Source organism: Pan troglodytes, chromosome 5, assembly GCF_028858775.2.
Source record: "Pan troglodytes isolate AG18354 chromosome 5, NHGRI_mPanTro3-v2.0_pri, whole genome shotgun sequence".
Taxonomy (NCBI): domain Eukaryota; kingdom Metazoa; phylum Chordata; class Mammalia; order Primates; family Hominidae; genus Pan; species Pan troglodytes.
The window spans coordinates 177,011,894-177,029,688 of record NC_072403.2 but is presented as its reverse complement, the minus strand read 5'-3'; the positions used below and the strand labels follow the sequence as shown (position 1 = coordinate 177,029,688).

Here is a 17,795-nt window from a genome sequence, read left to right as displayed (position 1 = left end):
GTATTCCTGTTATGTGTATTTTACACCTTCTGTAAATTGCCCACAGTTTTGGGGTATTCTGTTCCATATTTTTCATTCTTTTATTTTTGCATTTCAGTTTGGGAAGTTTCTACTGACATATCTTCAAGGTCACTGATTCTTTTCTTGGCCATGTCCAGTCTACTGATGTGGCCATCAAAGCCATTCTCCACTTCTTTTACAGAGATTTTGATTTCGAACATTTCCTTTTGATTCTTTCTTAGAGTTTCCATCTTTTTGTTTATATTATCCATATGTTTGTGCCTGTTGTTATTAACTTTTCCATTAGCATTGGTATCATATTAATCATGGTTATTTTGAATTTCTGGTCTGATCATTCCAAAATCTCTGCCATATCTGAGCCGGCTCTGACTCTTGGCTTGCATTTTTTGATGTTTTTTTGCCTTTTGGCATGGCTTGTGACTGTTTTTGTTGCAAGACAGGCATGATGCACTGGGTAAAAGGAATTAAAGGAGATAGGCTTTGAGTGTAAGATTTAGGTTTATGTGGCTGGGAGTCAGGCTATGTTTACCGTTTGCTGTAACTGTGGTATCAGAAGTTAAACATTTCCTCTATAGTCTCTGTTTTTGCCCCTCTGGTTTTCATTGAGTGTCTTAGAGACTATGAAATAGGGTCTAATGCTAACAGTTCTTTAACTACAATTCTTTATTTCTATGCTATTGATGTGGAGGGGCCCCATTGATTTGGAGGTGAGCTGTTGGGAGAAGGGAATCTATACTCCTAAGATTAAGTTCTAGTCTTTTAAAAATTTGACGTATTTAAGGTGTACAATATGATGTTTTGGCCTACATATACACAGTGATATGATGCCTATGAGTAAGCAAATTATCATATCCTTCACCTTTCGTAATTACCTTGTTTCAGTCTTTTAATGAGCCTGACTGGGTATTTCCTTTCCCTCAGACTGCTTAGGTTTTATAAAAAACCCCAGTGGGTTAGGCGATAGTACACTAATTGTCCTTGAGGGCAGGTCTCCAAGGAGAACAGAGAGCTCTGGGCTTATTTCAAAATAGTTACTTTTCTTCTGCTCCAGCAAGAACTACCAGGGACTTTTTCTCAGATCTCCTCCCAGAAAACCTGGGAGGCTTCTGGAAGTTAAAACTCAGGAAAGTATGCTCATCTCCTCCCCAACCCACCCCCAAAACTGGAATTTTTAACTTTCAAGCTACTTCACATGGAGCCTTCAGCAATTTACTAATTACCATTTAAGGCATCCCTACTTTAAACTTTGAAGTGGTTTCAGCTGTGGGCTTCTGCTCAGGTTAGCTGTGATTTTCTGTGTCCACCTGTCTGTCTCTCCAGTTTTTCAGGAAGCAGTTTGTCCTGTGACCTCCATTCTCTCATGGATCTAAGAAGAGTTGTTGATTTTCAGTTTGTTCAGCTTTGTTTTTGTTGTAAGGATAGGAGTGATGACTTCCAAATCCTATAACATGTCAGACTGGAAACCACTCTGCATGGATTTTTTATGGGAATTACTTAAGCAATCCATGTAATTGCTTTCTTTCCACTTCATTACTGTGGATGCAGCAGTGGGATCAAGGTGAGTAAAGACATGTCATTTATGTATGGAGCTGAGGCCATACCGCACATTCTCCTGTGACATGTGTAACTCTTGATGACAAATCATACAGATCTGGAAACACTGTTTAATTTTAAATATTTCTAAATTTATGAATAAAACTTAGATCATATTTATACATGTGTTTATAAACAAGCTATATTCATACATATTCATATTCCTTCATATTATATATTGATTTTCATATATATTTTATGTTTTTGCATATTGTTCATATATATTTAATTCATATATATTTCAATATTTATCACCTTCTATAAAGGGAAAACGAATTATGACAGCTATAAGTCAGTAAACCTATTAAATATACCTGTTGAAGGAAACAAGTCTAAAGCCATGTTCCCTTCCATCCCAACATCTCTGCTAGTCAATGGCAGTTTCATAGAGGCGGCCTATCTTGATGGGTAAGAGCACATACTTTGGATTCAGACACACATGAGAGCAAGTTTCACATCTAACACTTGTAAGTTGGGCAATCTTTGTTAGCACAGTTCATTGTTTATTCGATAGCCATATTAATAGCACCTAACATGCCCGATTCATTATTAAGTGAGCAAATGCATGTGGGTGGCCAGAAGCCTAAGGCACTCATGTTATTATCATTGATAACATCATCAGTGACATCACAGTCATTGCCCTTTTTATTATTTTTACTGCTCCTTATATGTTCTGTCACTTTCTGCTCAGCTTTAAATAAATTAAAAGCACAATTTAGCATATAATCTAGGTGTGCTACCCAGAAACTGGCATCAACTCTCCTGTTTCCTGATAACTTTAAGATGAATATCTCTATCCCAGAACTTTCTTCTAAACTCTGGAGTAACAGTCTCATCTCTCAATTCTTCTTCTCCATCTGGGAAAGCAGGGAGATCAAACTCATAGCCCACCTTTCCCCAGAAATCATTTTTTGCTAAATCAAATTAGCAAAGATTGAAACATATAATGAAAGTTGATAAAGGTATATTGTGTTAGTACTTTTATATACTGCTTAAGAGAGTTCATGTTTATTTATGAAAGCATTTCGTTATATGTATTAAAATCATTTAGGTATTCTTAATATTTATGCCAATATTTCTACTGCTGGGAATCTAGCCTAGGAAAACATTCGGAAATGTGGACAAATATTAACGTAAGATTTTATGAATTATGCCTCCATTTATAACTGGGAAAATTAGGAAGAATCTGAAGGTCTGATTATTGATTAATGGTTATATATATATACACACACACATATATACACATACACTATGGGGGATGTCAGCTATCCAATATCAAGTGAAAAATAAGAAACCACAATCCATCTACAATAGTCTGTGAAAGTAAACATGTATGTATGCAGGCACACACAACATACAGGAGAAAATTGAAGAATCCTAAATTAGTCAATGTTATGGCTGGAAATTGAGATATAGTGAATTGTCATTTTCCCCTTGATACACATCTCTAATTCTACATTTTATAATTCTGATAAAAATAAATACTAAATTACTATAGAAAGAAGAGTAGGCTTACAGTTTGGAAGTGTTGTGTTTTATAAAGTCTATCTTCTTTATTATTAATTTTGTTCAAACTTGAACTGCTGTAGATTCATGTGGTGTACTCTGATTTGTCTGTGGTAGATTTTTAGGGTTGTTACTTGAATACTTGAATTCTTATTTAATGTACTAAATGTTATTTAATGTATCAAATGTTATTTAATGTATTAACTGATTAAATAATACAGGCAGAATAGTACACATCACAGCTCACTTTACTCTAGAGACGAAAGTGAAAAATGGTCTGAGAAAAATGAATGTCATCAGAAGATGGTGCAGGCTGGGCTCCTAGGATGGTGATGTCCAGTCCTCCAGTCGCTTGCACTTTGGGGCTCTGAGGCCGTATTTCTAGAGTGCGTGGAGACGCCATTTCCCCCTCATCCTGCTGAGGCGCCTGCAGCATTTCCTACAGCTGCTTTTATAAAGGCCAGAGGGAACAGAGCCAGATGCTCTGGCAGTAAGCAGGATGGGGGAAGAGATCGCTGCTGCATGAACCCCATGTCCAGGGGCTCACGGACAGACAGAAAAGCAAACTAGGGAAGCCAGACCTGCCTTTCATGTGTATTGTTCTTATTGGGTCTGGAATTGGTGGGTTCTTGGTCTCACTGGCTTCAAGAATGAAGCCGCGGAGCCTCGCGATGAGTGTTACAGCTCTTAAGGTGGCGCGTCTGGAGTTTGTTCCTTCTGATGTTCGGATGTGTTCGGAGTTTCTTCCTTCTGGTGGTTTCGTGGTCTCGCTGGCTCAGGAGTGAAGCTGCAGACCTTCGCGGTGAGTGTTACAGCTCATAAAAGCAGCGTGGATCCAAAGAGTGAGCAGTAGCAAGATTTATTGCAAAGAGCGAAAGAACAAAGCTTCCACAGTGTGGAAGGGGACCCGAGGGGGTTGGCGATGCTGGCTCGGGCAGCCTGCTTTTATTCTCTTATCCGGCCCCACCCACGTCCTGCTGATTGGTAGAACCGAGTGGCCTGTTTTGACAGGGCGCTGATTGCTGCGTTTACAATCCCTGAGCTAGATACAAAGGTTCTCCACCTCCCCATCAGATTAGTTAGATACAGAGTATGGACACACATGTTCTCCAAGGCCCCACCAGAGTATCTAGATACAGAGTGTGGATTGGTGCACTCACAAACCCTGAGCTAGACACAGGGTGCTGATTGGTGTGTTTACAAACCTTGAGCTAGAGACAGAGTGCCGATTGGTGTATTTATAATCCCTGAGCTAGACATAAAGGTTCTCCAAGGCCCCACCAGAGCAGCTAGATACAGAGTGTCGATTGGTGTATTCACAAACCCTGAGCTAGACACAGGGTGCTGATTGGTGTGTTTACAAACCTTGAGCTAGATACAGAGTGCCGATTGGTGTATTTAGAATCCCTGAGCTAGACATAAAGGTTCTCCAAGGCCCCACCAGAGCAGCTAGATACAGAGTGTGGATTGGTGCATTCACAAACCCTGAGCTAAACACAGGGTGCTGATTGGTGTATTTACAAACCTTGAGCTAGAGACAGAGTGCCGATTGGTGTATTTACAATCCCTGAGCTAGACATAAAGGTTCTCCACGTCCCCACCAGACTCAGGAGCCCAGCTGGCTTCACTCAATGGATCCCGCACCCGGGCTGCAGGTGGAGCTGCCTGCCAGTCCCACACCATGCGCTCGCACTCTTCAGCCCTTGGGTGGTGGATGGGACTGGGCCCCATGGAGCAGGGAGCAGCGCTCCTCAGGGAGGCTCGGGCTGCACAGGAGCCCATGGAGGCGGGGTAAAGCTCAGGCATGGCGGGCTGCAGTCCCGAGGCCTGCCCTGCGAGAAGGCAGCTAAGGCCCAGCGAGAAATCAAGCGCAGCGCAGGTGGGCTGGCACTGCTGGGGGACCCAGTACACCCTCTGCAGCCGCTGGCCCAGGTGCTAAGTCCCTCATTGTGGGGGGCGGCAGGGCCAACCAGCTGCTCCCAGTGCAGGCCTGCAAAGCCCACGCCCACCCGGAACTCCAGCTGGTCCACAAGCGCCGCAGGCAGTCCCGGTTCCCGCTTGCGTCTCTCCCTCCCCACCTCCCTGCAAGCTGAGGGAGCCGGCTCTGGCCTTGGCCAGCCCAGAAAGGGGCACCCACAGTGCAGCGGTGGGCTGAAGGGCTCCTCAAGTGCCACCAAAGTGGGAGCCCAGGCAGAGGAGGCACCGAGAGTGAGCGAGGGCTGTGAGGACTGCCAGCACGCTGTCACCTCTCATTATGGCAAGGACACATTCCCCTAGGAAGTTAGACATATTGTTTTTTTTTTTTACCCACAAGGGAAGGAGGCTCAGAGAACTTGTGTAGCCTTGTTAACTTTATGTGGCTAGGAGTTGGCAAGGCTGGGATGTGGACCCCAGATGTGTAACTGACAGCTCATGTTCCTGCCCTTGTTCCCTGCTGCGTTGCTGGGGGTAATTTAGGGATATTGTCCCCTATTCATACCACGCTCAGGGGAGTGACCGTATGCAGGCACTCAGGAGATGGAGGCGGGGGTGATTCCAGGAGGTTCAGATGGTCTGTGTGATGGTTAATACTGAATGTCAACTTCAGTGGATGAAGGATACAAAGTATTGATCCTGAGGTGTCTGTGAGGGTGTTGCCAAAGGAGATTAACATTTGAGTAGGTGGACTGGGAGAGGCAGACCCACCCTTAATCTGAGTGGGCACCATATCTAATCAGCTGCCAGTTCAGCTAGAATAAAAGCAGGCAGGAAACTGTTGAAAGGGAGACTGGCCTACACTTCCTGCCTACATCTTCTCCCTGGCAGGATGCTTCCTGCCCTCCAACGTCAGACTCCAAGTTCTTCAGTTTGGGGACTCGGACTGGCTCTCCTTGCTCCTCAGCCTGCAGATGGTCTATTGTGGGATTTTGTGATGGTGTGAGTTAATAAATAAACTCCCATTTATATACATATATATGCATGCATAAATATGCATGCATATATATGTAATACATACATATGCATGCATATATATGTATACATACATATGTAATACATGCAATACATGTATATGTAATATATGTATACATATATGTTATATATGTATATGTGCATACATATATAATATATATGAATGTATATGAATATATATGCATATATGTATACCTATATATGTAATATATATGCATATATGTATACATATATGTAATATATGCATATATATGTATACATATATGTTATATATGCATATATATGCGTATATATGTAATATATGCATACATAACATATATGTATGTATGTAATATATGCATATATAACATATATATGCGTATATATGCATAAATGTTATATATGCATATATATGCATGTTATATATGCATATATGTATGCATATATATGCATGTTATATATGCATATATGTATGCATATGTATGCATGTTATATATGCATATATGCATATATGTATGCATGTTATATATGCATATATGTATGCGTGTTATATATGCATATATGTATGCATATATGTTATATATGCATATATGTATGCATATATGTTATATATGCATATATGTATGCATATATGTTATATATGCATATATGTATGCATATATATGTTACATATGCATACATATATGTGTGATATATGCATATATATGTTACATATGCATACATATATGTGTGATATATGCATATATATGTTACATATGCATACATATGTGTGATATATGCATACATGTACGCATATTTATACATATGTGTAAAATATATGCATATATGTATGTATATATGCATATATACATATATGTGCATGTATGCATATATGCATATATACATATATGTGCATGTATGCATATATATGCATATATACATATATGTGCATGTATGCATATATGCATATATACATATATGTGCATGTATGCATATATGTATGCATATATGTGCATGTATGCATATATGTATGCATATATGTATAATCTATATGCATATGTGTAATATATATGTATATATGCATATATGTGTAATCTATATGCATATGTGTTATATATGCATATATGCATATGTGTTAATATGCATATATGTATACATATATGTAATCTATATGTAATATATATGCATACATATATGTACTATATGCATACATATATGTATACATATATAATATATGCTTATATACATATATGTAATATATGCATGTATATGTATACATATATGCAATATATGCATGTATATGTATACATATATGTATATATATGCATATATACATATATGCATATAAATACATATAATTATAGATATATACACATACAGAATACATATATACACATATACATATATACACACATATATGTGTATATGTACACATATACACACGTAATGTATATGTATACATATCTACGCATGTAGATATGTATACGTATACATATCTACGCATGTAGATATGTATACGTATACATATCTACGCATGTAGATATACACACGTATATATGTATATATACATATATACAAATGTGCACATACACATATCTACATATATTTATATACACATATGTATATACACATATACATATATGTATTTGTGTATATATACACATATGCATATAAATGTATATCCACACATGTGTATATATGTACGTGTATATGTATATACACGTACATATATGCATATATACACATGTATACATATATATGTGTATGTATTTATATATGCATATATATTACATATATGTATATAAATATTCCATTAGTTCTGTCCCTCTAGAGAACCATTATATATATGCATATACAGATATATATATATATATATATATATTCCATTATTTCTCTCCCTCTAGAGAATCTTAACTAATACAGTCTGGAAGGGAGAGAATTAGTAAGGCCTGTGGATCACTCCTCTTTCCCCAGTACCACAAAACCTCAGCTTCTTGTAGTTGTGATACTCTGGTAGCTGGTCACCTCCCTCCTCTGTAATAAATTGTATACATTGCTGTTGGAATACAGCACTGAGTGTGTATTGACCTTGCACCAAAAACACTGGTGGCTGAGGGATTAAAATCCTAATCCTGCCTGGCACTCAAATCTCTCCAAATTTGGCCTCAAACAACATTGACAATTCTTAGTCACACATATTCTCCTGCATGTACCCTCAAAAACGGTCCAATGACATGGACATCACCTTCCTCTTCTCAGACTTGCCTGTTCTCTCACCTCCAGACACTTACTCAAGGTCTTCCCTCTTCCTGGAACACATGTCCACACCTCTCAGGAATTAGTGATGTTGTCTCCACCCAGCTGGGAGAAATTGCTTCCACCTCTTATACTCTCAAGATATTTAAATGATATAACTTCCAGGGCTCAATCCCTTTCTCTATTATGGAATGGTGGGGGCAGAGGGCAACATGACAAAGCCCAGTGGCTTCTGAGTCCACAGTGAACATGCAGGCTTCATGACTCTCCTCGTGTGACCTTAAACACAACATTTTAACTTCTGTCAGACACAGATCCCTCACTCCCCAAATGGAGACATTAATATCAATCTGACCGAGTTGTTCTTGGGATTAAACGTGATATTTTCTTGTACCTGGTTATGCCAGATGCTCAACAAATTTAAGTTAAACGGAATAACAGCTACAACACTGAGCAACTGTACCGTTCTTAACTGCTTTCTGGATACACGCTTATCTTAGCTTTATAACTGACGTTTGAGAGGAGCTCTGCCGCCATTTCCCTTACCATAGAGATGAGGAAACTGGGGCCAGAGAGATTAATGAGTCCTCCAAGGTCACTCAGCAGCGGAAAGGACAGCTTAACACTCACTGTCTTATGTTCTGATTGGAGAATCAGACTAGAGCCAGGCCGTGCCTTCCCACAACCCTGTCAGCCCGGAGCCATCTTGACCCAGAAGGACCTCAGGAGAAGGGAGAAAATAGGAGTTAGACTTTTTTAGCCCTAGTATGCACATTAAGCAGAAAATGAGGACTTAAAGAAAGAAAACTGAGCCTGGCATGTTCTGGAATATGAAGGCAGCATTGTGGTGCTCTTCTGCAGCGAAGACAGTGCATATCACAGTGCAGACAGGCGTAGAAACAGTCCTAGCCCGTCCTTGCCTGTTTGCAAGAAAACAAATGCCATACAACATGGTAAAACTACACCTTTCTCGCAGTGTCCATTCCAGAAATGTGCAGCTGTGTTCATTGCTTAATTATTCTATCGGGAGAGGGTAGCATTGTGACTAAATCCTGGCCCTTTTTACTAAATGTTTCTCTTTAACTCCTCAGCTGGGAAGAGAGCTCAATGCATCCACCACGTTCATCATGCGTTCGACACAGCACTGCCTGGCTGGTCTGCCCTGGCCAACTGGGTCTCCTCCGTGATTTTGTGTCCTTGCTAATGATGAGGGGTGTGCAGTCCTAGTCTTGCTGGCTCAGCCCCAGGGGATATTTAGCAATCCATCTTATCCCTTTCTCATGCAGAGGACATCTAACTGATGTAACTTATTTTTATGACATTAATTTTAGAATATATTTTTTCTGTTCTAATATAAATATTCATTGGCCAATAATTCAGGAAAAATAAACAATAAACCAGGATAAATGCACAAAATAAAAAAGTGAGCCCACTAAATATATTATTGGAAATATCTATACAAACACTAGAAATGAGGATGATTTGACCTCTAGGTATTTATGAGCTCTTAAAACATTATTTTCCAGGGGAGGCCTACGCCTACCTCCTGTTTTACACAGGGAATAGTGGTGTTCTATCTGTGAAACTCTTAGTGTTGGTTCTCTCAGCTCACCCTGTTGGATGGTATCGCAACATTAAAATATCTGTGTCTTCCATGAAAAGACCTCAAATGTATTCCTTTCTCCCCTTCACACAGCCGTGAATGCAGCTCAGGAAGCAAGGGGACTTGCAGCCTCATCCCACTGTAATTATTCCACTGGCTTCCAGAGCGTCCTGAGGTTTGCAGGCTCTTTACAGATAGGTTGCTTCCATTTCTCATGCAGTGTGATCCAGCAGCACACCCAACAAGGCTGTGAAGGCAGCTCAGGGCTCGCCGCATCTCCAGGGCTCCACCACAGTCCCGCCTGCGTCGGTAAAACTGCTTTAGGCAGCGCTAATTAATTTCTCCTGCTTATCCTGCACTCCCCTCGCAGGGTATCGGGTCTCAGAATCAACTTCCTGGACTTGTATTCATTCACAATCCAAGTTAGCTTAATGCACGACAGAAATCTCATCTCGACCTAGAGGTAGCAGTGAGTCTCTAGGGAGAAATCAAATACTGAGTCAATTTAAAAAAATAAAATAAAATTAGACCTACCGCATCAAATTTATTCCCAGCACCCTTGAGATGGGAAGGAGAGGAGGGGAGGCAGTGACTCTTGGTTCCTGAGAGAAGCTGTGTGTGCACACTTGGAAAAGCAGCTGCCGAACGCATTCCTGGATTTTAACTAAATTACGTTAGTGTCAAAATGCAACGTATGCATTTATTGACAGCATAGGGACAAAGAAAACAAATCGTAAAGCAACAATTTTAGATAATTACCTCAAATTTATCGCCAGTTCTGTCTCCTAGTTTCCCCCTCCGTCTCATGCCTATATTGTTTAAATGTATCAGTTGGTTAGTTCAAATAAAGCACCAAGGCATATTCAACATACCACCTGTGCTCAGGATATATTTCCCTGAGTTCCTGCCAGTCTTTGGCACGTCTGCTGCTGGAAATGAATCAGAATACAGGGAGAGGGCTAATTGACAGGTCTGTGGATGCCGAAGGTAAGCTGCGACCTAAAATGAGAACTGTTCTCTTAATGAGAGACAGCAGAAGCAAGTGTGTGGCCGGGCACGCCCGTGCCTCGCCGCGGCCAGCAGATGGCAGCAGAGCCTTGGAAGCCGGCGGGCACCAGGCTCTGTTGAAAATGCCCTCCTTCATTTCCATTCATCTTCACTTGCCAGAGTCTTATAAGTGCTTTCTGTAGAAGTGACCCTGAAATTGCATCATTTAATCTATAATCATATATTGCCAACATTTCTCCCTTTTACCGCTTATCAATGACATTAATTCAGAGGAAACAGGGACCACTGATAGCTTTAGGCAACTCTGCAAAAAGGAGATATTCCTAACAGGCAGATACACTGCCAGGGACAGCCAGCTTGCCCGAAATAAGGAAATGCATTTTAACAGAAACGGGGGAGCATATGAAAAAAATCATTCACACTTTGTATTTCTTTCTTTCTTTGCTTTTCTTTAGCACACTTTACTTTGCACTCAAACCCGATTTTTGATTTAAGGTGCATTTGCTTAAACAACCAGTTGAATATTTCCCCATATTTAATAAGATTATTTTTTTATGTAACATTTTAAAATATTCTTTCTCCAGGATATATAATCAGAAATTGATGTCTAGGATAGAATTTCACATGGTAAAAACTAGGCCCTGTAATACCCCAATTACTTTCAGCAATATCTTAGTGGTCTGATGATTGAAAAGTAGAGGCGTTTCTGGGAAATGAAAAGATTCTGTAGGAGTGATGACTGTCAGCATACATAGATTTAATTCTTTAGAGCTACACTGATGAAATGAAGAAAATACATTATTTTTCTTCTCAAACCTCTCAAAATTTCTCGGAGAGTAAAAGAATGCTTTGCTTATTAGAAAGATTGTCATGATCTGCCAAGACTCTAGATGGTACTATGGATTCACCCTGTCGTTTCTATACTAACATTTGTTAAGATTCTTCTTTTTATCCACTTTTTAGGGTGTATGGGATACTTGCATGAGAAAATACACAGAAAAGAGCAGATATAAAGAATAAAAGGCAATGCAAGTTAAATCATGAGAAATTGACAGTGTCTGAAGATGATGAGATAGACGTGTGTTTAATTTTAGACCCCATAGTTAGATTGACTTTTAACTGAGTATAACAGTCAAAAATGTTCTAGAAGTACTTAATGGCATCAAGCTGCCACATTAACGTGTTACGCTGAACTGAAAGGAGGTTTTCCTGAAACTCATCAGCAAATAGAAGGAGGCACCATTTGTCAGGAAGCAGGCGCCAGACTCTTCTCTCTGTATCTTGTGTGTGAGCGTGTGGTGTAGGCATGTGAGAGTGTGTGTGTGGTGTTGTGAGCTTGTGTTATATGTGTGTGTATGCATGTGTGAGTGTATGATGTTCTGTGTAAGTGTGTGGTGCAGGTATATGTGAGTGTGTGTGTGAGTGTGTAGTGTAGGCATGTGTGAGTATGAGGTGTTGTATGTGTGTGGTATAGGTATAGGTGAGTGTGTGGTGTGTGTGTGTGGTATGTGTGTGGTGTGGTGAGTGTGTGTATGATGTGTGTGTGGTGTAGGTCTGTATAAGTGTGTGTAGGTATGTATGAGTGTGTAGTGTAGGCATGTGTGAGTGTGTGGTTATGTGTGAGTGTATAGTGTAGGCATGTGTGTTTGATGTTATATATGTGAGTGTGTGGTATAGGCATGTGTGAGTGTGTGGTGTTTTGTGTGTGGTGTTTGTGTGAGTGTGTAGTGTGAGCACGTGTGTGTGATGTTACGTGTGAGTGTGTGATGTAGGCATGTGTGTGATGTTATGATTGTGTGTTTTGTGTGAGTGTGTAACTTAGGCATGTGTGAGTGTGGTGTTTTGTGTGAGTGTGTAGTGGTGTTTTGTGTGTGTAGTATAGGCATGTGTGACTGTGTGATGTGTGAGTGTGTAGTGTAGGCATGTGTGAGTGTGTGTGATGTTATGTATGAGTGTGTGGTGTAGGCATGTGTGAATGTGTGGTGTTTGTGTGAGTGTGGTGTTTTGTGTGACTGTGTAGTGTATGCATGTGTGTGTGATGTTATATGTATGTGTGTGAGGTTTGTGCGAGTGTGTGAAGGCATGTGTGTGTGTGATGTTATGTGTGAGTGTGTGGTGTAGGTATGTGTGAGTGTGTAGTGTTATGTGTGAGTGTGTGGTGTAGGCATGTGTGAGTGTGTAGTGTTATGTGTGAGTGTGTGGTGTAGGCATGTGTGAGTGTGTGATGTTGTGTGTGTGCTGTAGGCATGTGTGAGTGTGTGGTGTTTTGTGTGAGTGTGTGGCGGAGTTATGTATCTGCGTTTGCATTTTAATCTTCTTTTAATGGAAAGCAGCTCTGTGTTTCCCAATGCCCAAACCCCAGTGCACACATATGTGCCTGCAACACGCCTGGACCCCGTTTCCTCAGACATACCTGCCGCGGGTACTATTTTAAGATCATTCTGTTGCCTTCCAGGCGAGCAAAGTGGAGACATTGTGCCTCCTGTTGTACGGTGAGGTGAGGAAAAGGAAACCAGGTACAAAGCTGAACTGGGAGTAAGGATGACTATTTACAGAAAATATCCTGTGACTATTTATAGAGCTGTTCAGTCAGAAAAAGGTGATGCCCCGTACCTTACATGGCAATGGCCCTAGGGAAAGGGTGCCCCTCTTTAGCCCTGTTCCGGGCATGCTAAATGGTGGCCCTTGCCTTCACCTTCACAAGGCATTTAGAACAGGGGTCTTTGGAATGCGCCCCAAGTTCCTTTTCAGGCTCTTTATTCTGCTATTGCCCACCCACCTCCCTTCCAGGCACCCTCAACCACGAACAAACTTTACCTTTCCGTTCATGGACTGTTCTTCCCCTTCCTTCCAAAACGCACACACAGGCACACGCACACACAGCTGTCGTTGAGTGTTCACTGGGTGCCAGATCCCGTCTGTAAACACCGCACTACGTGACCTCAATCTCACCAGACACTGCTCTTCCTCAGAAGACATCATCCCCACGTTACCAAAAACATCACTGGGTAAGCAACTCGCCCCAGGGCTCTCAGCCAGGAATAATGGAAATTAAAACCTATTCTCATCTCATTCTAAATCCTTTGTTGTTAGCAGCTGTGTTAACAGGTCTTGTCATAGTTTAGGAAAATCTATCCTATTAAGAATGTACATTAACAAAATCCGAATAACCTAAAACCTCTTCCTGGGTCCTTCAGCCACTGCCATCTAGTACTGCCTCATCCTCGTCATTAATTCGTTAGCAAAACTTCCTGCAGCCCCTGCTTGGTGTGGTCACAGTTTTCTGTGAGCTCACAGCCATGTGAAGGCAGCCACATAAAGCCACTGATACAACCAAGAGCGCCAATTGTGTGTCTGTGTACTTAGCAGGCCTCCAGAACACATGGCTAAGCTGTTGTGCTCTGTCCGTCTAGAGAATTGTCATGGACAGTCATGCACAGTGCAGCTTCTTTGAAATTAAGGTCTCCATCTCTGTGCGTGTGTCACAGCTATTGCCTCTAAAGTTATGAACCTTTGAGTTTGATGTTTGGAATGTCCCATATCAGGATGTCACGTATCAGATTACACAGCTACAACAGATATATAGAATATACATGTTTGTTGATTTATCTTCCTATTCCAAAATGAAGAGAAAATATTTTTCTTTCCCTCATGATATTTCGCAAAAGGAGCATACACACAGGTAATAATAGCACAATAAGCCCTTTGAAACAAAGCCCTTTGGGAAAGGTAGGTGGGGCAGCCTCAAAAAAAAAAAAAAAACATCCGGCAGTTGTAATGGGGACAGAGGCCTCCACTGGAAGTGAACCTGCCCCCATTCTCCATGAGTGATTTTTCCCTTTGGAAACCTGGGCTTTTTCCATGGAGCAATGCTTATCCCAGCCTGGACAACATAATTACTGTTAGAAGATTGCTTTCCACTAACTGATATATCCAGATATCAAGAAATCTATTTTTCCTTGAGGGTAAATTACTTTTACTATCAAAAAAATTAATTATGAAACATTCATACAAAACAAGGAACATTCCAGCAGTTTGAAAGGCTGAGGTGGAAAGATCACTTGAGCTCAGTAGTTCGAGACCAGCCTGGGTGACTTGGTGAGACCTGATCTCTACAAAAACACACACACACACACACACACACACACAAATTAACTGGGTGTGGTAGCACACACCTGGAGTCCTAACTTCGAGGGAGGCTGAGGTAAGAGGATCGCTGGAGCCTGGGAGGTCAAGGCTGCAGTGAGCCGAGATTGTGCCACTGCACTCCAGCCTGGGCAACAGAGTGAGACTCTGTCACTAAAAGAAAACCCCCTAACAATAGAATTGTATATATTGTGACTGTGGAGGAAGTCCTTCATTCCTCCACGCACTCAATGAACATCTTCCCAATCACGTTTTATGACGTCCTTTTCCCTGAGGAAAATAACTTTTGGAATTTGATGTTGATGATACTGACACATTTCCTTCTTATTTTTATTTAAAAATATATTTATCATTAAGCATTGTATGATATAATCTTGCATATTTTATATACTACATAACTGATGTAAACCTAATTTTTTTTCCATCAACGTTTGTGAGATTAATCCATGTTGATGTATGGAGGTGTGATTCCTATATTTTCATTTTGGGACAGTATTATATTTCTTGCAAGCTCCGCCTCCTGGGTTCATGCCATTCTCCTGGCTCAGCCTCCCGAGTAGCTGGGACTACACCAGGTGCCCACCACCACACCTGGCTAATTTTTTGTATTTTTAGTAGACACGGGGTTTCACCGTGTTAGCCAGGATGGTCTCGATCTCCTGACCTGGTGATCCACCCGCTTCGGCCTCCCAAAGTGCTGGGATTACAGGCGTGAGCCACCACACCCTGCGACAGTATCATATTTCTTGAAAATACTACTGTCTATGTAAACATTCTTTTATTAGTGGATATATTTGTCATTTCCATGGGAAAAATACAATTAGAGAACATTCATTGGCCATGTCCACTTGTGAACTTGTAAAATAATTTTTTCTAGAGTATTAATATTAGGAAACATATTTACTGAGCTGTAGGGTATTTGCATTTTCAACTTAATATTGCTAAATTAATATTCAATATAATTGTGTGAAATTGTATGATTATTAATGGTGCAAATAACTGTTCACATGACTCTACATACTTGGTAACACTTAACATTTTAATTTGTGCAAATGTTACGTGTGAGAAATAAATTATATATTTTAAAAGGAACACTTTTTGATTGCTTTTGAAGTTAGATTCTTTTTCATAGTTTAGTTTACCTTATATTTGGATTAGTTTGCTGTGAACTGCTAGTCTAAATCTTCCATTCATTTTTCTATTAGGTTTATCTTTTCTTACCTTTGATACTGTTGTTTATGATGTACAATCTAGTTTGCTTTTTTGGTTATATGTGCTGTAAATATCCTCTCCAAAAATAAATGTTATCTTTTCAGTTTCTTATGGTGTGTCTAGATATGAAACTAATTTTTATATTGGTGAAACTAATCAGTGTCTATTTTGTCATTAAAAAATAATTCCCAAGATTACAAACTCTATAATTTCTTTCAGTATTTTAACATTTTTAAGTATTTAATCTATACAGAAATAATTTTTATATTATTAGTGTTATATACAAATTAAATTTATACAAATATAATTTTATATTATATATGAGTGTTATATACCAATCCAGTTACATTTTTTCTGCTACATAGCTAATTGTAATGGCATCATTATTGACTGCTGTGTAATTTGCACACCATTCTGTAATTTCACTTCTATATGCCTGAATTTTCCATATATATGAATATCCTTAGCTGGTTTTTTTTATTGTGTTTTGTCATCCTTTGCACTCAGACTTCAATCTTAGATACTATAACTTTATAGAACCTTCTTGTCTGGTAGGAAAAATCCTCTTATATTTTTCTTTTTCAGAATATTTTTGAGTGTTCTTAACTCTTTATTGTTCTATGTAGATTTCAGATTCAGCTTGATAAGATCTATAATATGTTTGTAGATGCTTGCAAGTGTTCTCTGTAGAAATAGGACAATATAGAAACAAGACAATCCCTATAATACTTTTTTTTTCTTGGTTTTGTGTGCTACTTGGGACCTTGATACAATGTTGAATAAAAGTGGTGTTAGCATACACTGTTGTCCTTTCACTGGTCTTAGAGGAATTATTTTAGACTTTTTATAGTCATACTTCTTCTGTGCTGGAGTTGTTTTTATTGTTGTTTGTATTTTTGTAGTAACCTTTTCCAAAGTTAAGGGAGATGTCCTTACCCCTAGCTTTCCAGAATAATAAATTATGAGCAAACGTTGAATTTTGTCTAATACTATCAATTTCACTAATGGATTTTAAAATTTGAAATAAACATTAAAATTCTGAAATGAATCTAATTTGAGCATGTTTATTTTATATATTTATATATTAAATTGTATAATACTGTTTTTAGGTGTTTGTATTTATGATAATGAATCTGACTACTTAATTTGCTATCTCTTACTGTCCAAGTTTGGCTTAGTATTATGGTTTTTCCATACTCACAAATTGGAAAATATTTCCTCACTTTTAATTCTCTGGAAGGGCTTATATACATTGGAACTAATTTGTCTTGAATATTTTGTTAATTCTGTTGAATAGTAAGGATTTGGTGTTTCATGTGTGAGGATAAATTAAATCATTATTTGAATTTGTTTAAGGAATATAGGATGATTCAGATTTCTGTATCCTCTTGAGTCCCTTTGGAAAGTTTTATTACTATATGCAAGTGTTTGTTCCTTTCACCTAACTTTTCAAATTTATTGATGCGAAATTGTTCATAGTATCCATTATTATCATTTTAATATCTATAGTACCTGTTGGGTTGATCTCTGTTTAATTCTTAAT

General features: G+C 39.3%; 2 long non-coding RNA genes across 5 annotated transcripts in view; one reads left to right on the top strand and one right to left on the bottom strand.

The window, feature by feature from the left end:
- The window catches only part of LOC104007069 (uncharacterized), a 197,831-nt gene that overhangs the window by 28,941 nt on the left and 151,095 nt on the right, over positions 1–17,795 (top strand). The window lies entirely within an intron of this gene.
- LOC107975388 (uncharacterized) lies at positions 9,762–11,084 on the bottom strand. Its single transcript, XR_001718897.4, has 2 exons — positions 10,646–11,084; positions 9,762–10,363 (listed from the first exon to the last, which is right to left on the bottom strand). It is a non-coding gene; the product is annotated as an uncharacterized LOC107975388 (long non-coding RNA).